We start from the raw sequence: 7500 nt of genomic DNA on the forward strand, positions 1-7500 counted from the left end.
ACTGATTCAAGTTACTCGGGGGAAATTTCACGAAGAAAATAAGGAATAAGTAAAACGTGCAGGTAGGGCTGCTGTTGTCGATGCCCAGTTTCCCTTATTTCACGAAACCGGTGGTCGCGAGAACCTTAAAGGATGGACGCGTATTAGAGACCGGACAGCGTTGAGACATCCGGATTAACGGCGTGTCAGGCGATGTAGCAAAGATTCTCAATTCAGACGAAAACGTTTCCTGAAGATTTGCCGTTTTTATTGTCAAATCTTGCTCCTTTCGCGGAAGATAATATAGAAAAGAATTGTACAAGAAACACGGAAGCCCGAGTTATTCACCGAATGCAGATACAGATACGTCCATTTTATAACACGTGTATTTATTACGACAAGATTCTTCGCTTGCAGGCAAATGAATGTATGTATAAATAACCACATATTTATTTGAACGAAATACTTGCTTGCAAAAGAGTCGTAGCCAAAGGTATAAATATAAACACAAACAGAAAACCGGGTATTCCTACATCCCAGGACAATAAAGATGATATAATCACATATTAAAACTTGTCATTAAGTTATCGGTAGAGTATGGTATGTAAGAGTGATATTACTTGCTATGAAAATATACTGACTTTCAGTGTTAACGGTTTACATAATCATTACAGTTGATCTAGGTTCAGACTAAACAAAAGCACAGTAGCGTTTTGCTGTAATATCTCGATATTTTTGTATGTGTATAATTGATTGTTTTCATCTGTTTTTTGCAGATATATGATTTGTACTTGTAAAGTTTGAAACAAATATATTATAATTTCTTTTCTTTTCCTTTATTTTCTTGTTTTGTTTTCATGACAGTTTTTACTTTAACAGAGTTTAATATTCATTTTCGCCTGGGATAAATGGTTCATTTATTTTAGTTCACACTGAATTATTGTCACATTTTATATTCATATGACACGGTTCGGAACAGATACTGCCATTCAGGTAAAATACCAATGAAATTTGGAATACGAATTTGGGAAATGAATTCAGATATTCCCAACAGCATACAGTTTCATCCAAGATTGCAATTATTGAGCATCCTATTTCATACCAATTTCTATATCTTTCTTTCCTTTTTCTGTTGTATAGTGTAGTTGTATCCTGAAATGTAATGCGCATGTTTGATTGTATTTACATGGTGGTCATTTTCATACATGTTAATTTGCTCCCTTCCTTACTCCGCCTCCTTCAACTTTTCCTCCTCTTTCTCCTCCTCCTCCCCTCCTCCTCCTCCTCCTCCTCCTCCTCCTCCTCCTCCTCCTCCTCCTCCTCCTCCTCTTCTGCTTCATATTCTTCCTCTTCTTCTTCTTCTTCTTCTTCTTCTTCTTCCTCATCCTCATCCTCATCCTCATCCTCCTTCTCATTCTCATTCTTCTCCTTCTCCTTCTTCTTCTTCTTCTTCTCCTCCCCCTCCTCTGCTTCTTTTTCTTCCTCCCCCCCCCCCCATGCTGTTGCCGCTGCTGTCCCTCCTCCTCCTTCTCCTTCTCCTTCTCCTTCTCCTTCTCCTTCTCCTTCTCCTTCTCCTTCTCCTTCTCCTTCTCCTTCTCCTTCTCCTTCTCCTTCTCCTTCTCCTTCTCCTCCTCCTCCTCCTCCTCCTCTTCCTCCTCCACCTCCTCGTCCCCCCTCCCCCTCCTCAGCTTCTTTTTCTTCCTCCCCCCTCCCCCCTACTTTTGCCTCCTTCTCCTCTTTCTCCTCTAACTACATTATCTGAATTGCACCGGAGCAAATAATGAAAAGATGTTCCATCATTTGATATCCAATATAACACCAAACATTTTAGTTAACGAATAATGTGTTTCCTTCAGAATGATCTAGATAGGGAAGTAGTTGCCGCAACGTATAGTTTGTTAAGTTCGTTAAATTCTTTTATATGTTATCGGTCTTTTTAATATTTCTCTGATATGAACTACCAAACAGGATACCTGGCATAAACTAGGAGTTCGCCCAGAGTCACATACTTCGCCCAAATATCATGTTTCAGAATGATAAGTTGACCACAACTTGTTTGAGGGAAAGTAATAACAGTTTCCTACCACTGTCACTGTCTGTCGAGAAACATTTTAAGAGAACCATCTCACCCATAAATTTTCATAACAATTCAGATATTCCCAGTCAGATAACACATTTCTACCCCCCCCTCCCCCATTTTTTTTATCGAAACAATGAAGTACATCCAGTAACAAATGGCACTGCGAACGATGGTAATGCTGTTGATTAGTAATGTTGAAATTTATGACAATGAAGATCAATAGTAACAGAATCAGTGTCTCATTTCTCTGTCTCTCAGTTCCAAAAACGTAAGTAACAGAGTGTTTATCCCATTTTCTAAAACTTTAAGAATAAGAGAAGGTAATTAACAGCTGAAAACGTCCTCACCAATTCCAGTGTTCAATGACTGACGCCGCTCGGGTATCGGAGCAGCCGGGGCCGTGCGTGGGGGGAGGGGTGTCGTATTGCACATATATACAGACATGCACGCGCGCTCCTGCTTATGTGGGTGTATGGGTGTATATACATACATATATATATATATATATATATATATATATATATATATATATATATATATATATGTGTGTGTGTGTGTGTGTGTGTGTGTGTGTGTGTGTGTGTGTGTGTGTGTGTGTGTGTGTGTGTGTGTGTGTGTGTGTATCCTTATATGTATCTACTTATATATAGGTACATGCATACATCTATATACGTATATATATATATATATATATATATATATATATTATATATTTATATTTATATATATATATATATACATCAATATGTATATTTGTCATGTGTGTGTGTGTGTGTGTGTGAGTGTGTTTATGTATGTAAATAGGCATATATATATATATATATATATATATATATATATATATATATATATATATATATATATATATATATTATAGATATGTATATATATATGAATATATCTATATATCTATATATATATATATATATATATTATATATATATATATATATATATATAATATATATATATATATATATATATATATATATATATATATATATATATATATATATATATATATATATATATATATATATATATATATATTTGTGTGTGTGTGTGTTTGTGTGTATATTCATGTATGAACATACTTATATACATACATATTTATTTATCTGTGTGTGTGTGTGTGTGTGTGTGTGTGTGTGTGTGTGTGTGTGTGTGTGTGTGTGTGTGTGTGTGTGTGTGTGTGTGTGTGTGTGTGTGTGTGTGTGTGTGTGTGTGTGTGTGTGTGTGTGTGTGTGTGTGTGTGTGTGTGTGTGTGTGTGTGTGTGTGTGTGTGTGTGCGTGCGTGTATACATTTATGTGTCTATACTAAAAGTGCAAGTGCAAATATATAGCTATATATTTACAAATGGGCGGATCACTCCCTAAACCCATGCATGCACGGCCCTGGCAGTATCATATACGAAGCAGAGTGCCAAACGCACTGGAAATACTGTTCTTTTCCCCAAATGACTGCGTTCGCGCCGCACAAGACCCCGCAGAGCGCCGCAACGCGAGTCGGCGACACACCAGAGAAACACAGCGTCCGGTTTCGCAGGAGCCACGCGGCCGCCTTGACCCCGGCCGTTCGTGGCGGAGCTCAACAAGTCACGCTTACAGATTAAGGATTAGGAGTATATCTTGCATAACGAGAGGCTCGTGGATGTTCTTTCCTGTAAGTGGGTATATATATATATATATATATATATATATATATATATATATATATATATATATATACATATATACATATATATATATATATATATATATATATATATATATATATTATATTATATATATATATATATTATATATATATATATATATATATATATATATATATATATAGGCATATATATAGGCATATATATACTTACGGTATATGAAGTACATCCAATATATGATTATGATACATACACATATGTATATATTGCACTTTTCCCGTGTGAATGTATTGTAGAAATTCGAACGTGTTTATTCTAGTTATGGGTAAATTTCGTCACATTCATCTTTCGAGAGGGTATTAGCATATACAATGCCTCTATACACATAAATGATGACTTCTGAAACTATTTTTTTATGAAGGTAATTTCAGATGACCAATACTGCTCATGTATTTCTTCATATGTTCAGAACACTTGCACGTAAAAAGATATTTGTTATTGTTGAAAAGAAGGGGGAAACGAACATAATCGGGTCGTACTTATCGTGAATAATTGTTTGTTGATATCATTTTATGTAATTTCTGTTCCCTTATTGCAGTTTCTGGCACTGCTATTGGCATTATCATTATTATCCTCATCAGCTGCTTACTATCCGTATTTTTTTTTTATTATTATTATTACTGCTATCATCGATACTACGATGACTATTAAATACAAATATTTTTTTTATTTTTATCAGCATATCTAATGTTATTGTGATGATCAATGCTACCATCATTACTATAACTAATGAAGACGATAATAATACCAGTAACAATACAAACATCAGAGATACTGACCCTACCCTAATGATAATGAAAATAATAATGATAATGATACCAATAATAGTAATACTAATATTTGCTATGATGATTGTAATGACAATAATAATAAAAAGGATGGTAATGAATGATAATAACAATGATAACAGTAATAATGGCTGATAATAATAATGATAATTATAATATTACTAATGATTATACAAAATATAATAATAATAATAATAATAATAATAATAGTGATAATTATGATGGTACTTATAATTATGTAAAATATTAAAGAAATGATAATGATAATAACAACAACGAAAATAACAATAATCATTAATAGTATAATAATGATAATAATAATAACAATAATGATAATAATAATAACGATAATGATAATGATAATAACAATAATAATAATAATACAAACAAACAATTACAATTATCACAATGATAATGATGATGATGATAATAATAATAATAATATCAATAATAATAATAACAACAATAAAATGACCATGGTAATTCTAATGATAATAATGGTACTGCTGCCACTACTACTAATAATAATAATAATAATGATAATAATAATAATGATAATAGTAATATTAATTATAATAATAATAATAATAATAAAAATGATATTAATAATAATAATAATAATAACAATGGTGGTAATCATAATAATAGTATTATTAATAACAATAATTGTAATAATAATAATGATAATACCAGATATGTATAAAAGGTATGAATGAGAATTAATATATTCACAAGATATTCATACTCATTCATACCTTTTATATATTTGGCAACATAAATACGTTAATACCAGTTATAATAATTATGACAATAATAATAGCAAAATAACAAACATAATAACAGTAATAATGATACGATAATCACACTTATAATAATGATAATGATAATAATAATGATGATGATAATAATAATAATATTATTGATAATAATAATAATAATAATAATAATAATAATAAAATTGATAATAATAATGATAATAATAATAATAATAATGATACTAACAATGAAAATAATGATAATAACAATAGTAATAATAATAATAATAATAATAATAATAATTATTATTATTATTATTATTATTATTATTATTATTATTATATTATTATTATAGTAATAATATAATGATAATAATAATAATAATAATAATAATAATAATAATAATAATAATAATAATAATAACAGTGATAAGGATAATCATGATAACAACAACAATAATAATACTAATGATAAAATAATCATGATAATTATTATTATTAGCATTATTATAATCAATATTTTTATTATTATTATTATCATAATTATCATTATTGTTGTCATTATTATTATTATTATTATTATTATTATTATTATTATTATTATTATTATTATTATTATTATTATTATTATTATTATTATTATTATTATTATTATTATATTATTATTATTGTCATCATTATTATCATTATCATTATTATCATCATTATTATTATTGTTGTCATTATCATAGTTATTATCATTCTATTATTATTATTATCATTATCATCATCATCATCATCATCATCATCATCATCATCATCATTATTATAATAATAATTATTATTATTATCATTATTACTATTATTATTGTTGTTATCATTATTATTGCTACTATCATTATCATTATTATCATTATTATTATAATTATTCTTTCTTTATTATTATCACCCTTATAATCATTATCATTGTCAGCATTGTCGTCACTGATTTTGGTATTCTTATCATTATTTTCATTATTTTATTATAATTATTATAGTTATTATAGTAGTGTTGCAATCGTCTTTAATATTATCATCATCACTATCTATATTATTGTCATCAGTATCATTTACACTATTAATTGCTATTATTATTACAATTATCATTGTTTTTGTTTATTATTGTTGTTGTTGTTGTTAACTTTATTGTCATTTTTATGATTAATATCGCTATCAATCATAATATCGATATTATTATCACTATTGCATTACTATGCTCCTCATTGATATTTTCATCATTATATTACTGTTCATTTTATTATTATTATTTCAAAATCACGTTTTCTTTGACTGTTCATTTTTATCGATACATATTTTAATTAGTGTAACCAAATCAATTAATAATCAAATGTACAGATATGTATACAGAGATAATATTATTATTGTTATTTGTAATAAAGAGCCACGTTAACTTTGTGCACTATATATGAAAACATATGTGTAAATTTTAATCTAAAATGCAGTCTCAAAGAATTAATTTTATCTATACGATGTGTCTTTTCCCACTAGGAAAATGTTTTTAAAAAGGCCAAAAGTCGTTCATCAGGAAACTCGTATTAAAATAAAACCCTATTTTTGTAAATATACTTTAAATATATTCTATATGACGTAGAGCAGCGGTAGTCTTAAGATGCACACACCTACCTGTTAGGATTTTTCTTCCTCTGCACACATGTCGATTGTGTAACCAGTATAGCGGGGTTGTGGGCGCGCATCTCTCGGCTCTGTTGCTTCGAGCTCGTGCTTCGCGGGTTCGAGGTTCTGAACCATTGCTCATAAAGGCATCTACCTACCAGTCTGCTCGTTTCCTCAGATATTTAGCTCTTATTATAAAAACATATACATATACATATTTGTATGTGTGTATGTTTGTATGTATGTATGCATGTATATATGTATGCACGTACGTATGTATGTATGTATGTATGTATGTATGTATGAATGTGTCTGTGTATATATGTGTGTATGTGTGTGCGTATGCGTGCGTGTGTGTGTGTGTGTGTGTGTGTGTGTGTGTGTGTGTGTGTGTGTGTGTGTGTGTGTGTGTGTGTGTGTGTATGCATGTATATATATGTGTATATATATATATATATATATATATATATATATATATATATATATATACATAGATATATATAGAAAAACATACATATACCTATATCTGAC

General features: G+C 29.3%; 1 protein-coding gene across 3 annotated transcripts in view; it reads left to right on the forward strand.

Annotated features, from left to right (window-relative positions):
- LOC119578957 (ras-related protein Rab-26-like) overlaps nt 1-809 on the forward strand; it is a 22156-nt gene extending 21347 nt beyond the window's left edge. For 2 of the 3 annotated variants that reach the window (XM_037926638.1, XM_037926640.1), the window contains exon 7: nt 1-806. This exon is cut by the window's left edge and continues 677 nt beyond it. The gene's annotated coding sequence lies outside the window, so the exon portion shown is untranslated. The other variant, XM_037926639.1, reaches the window with a different exon arrangement.
- Nucleotides 810-7500: the final 6691 nt, after the last annotated feature.

The sequence above is a fragment of the Penaeus monodon genome, chromosome 11 (genome assembly GCF_015228065.2).
Source record: "Penaeus monodon isolate SGIC_2016 chromosome 11, NSTDA_Pmon_1, whole genome shotgun sequence".
NCBI lineage: Eukaryota > Metazoa > Arthropoda > Malacostraca > Decapoda > Penaeidae > Penaeus > Penaeus monodon.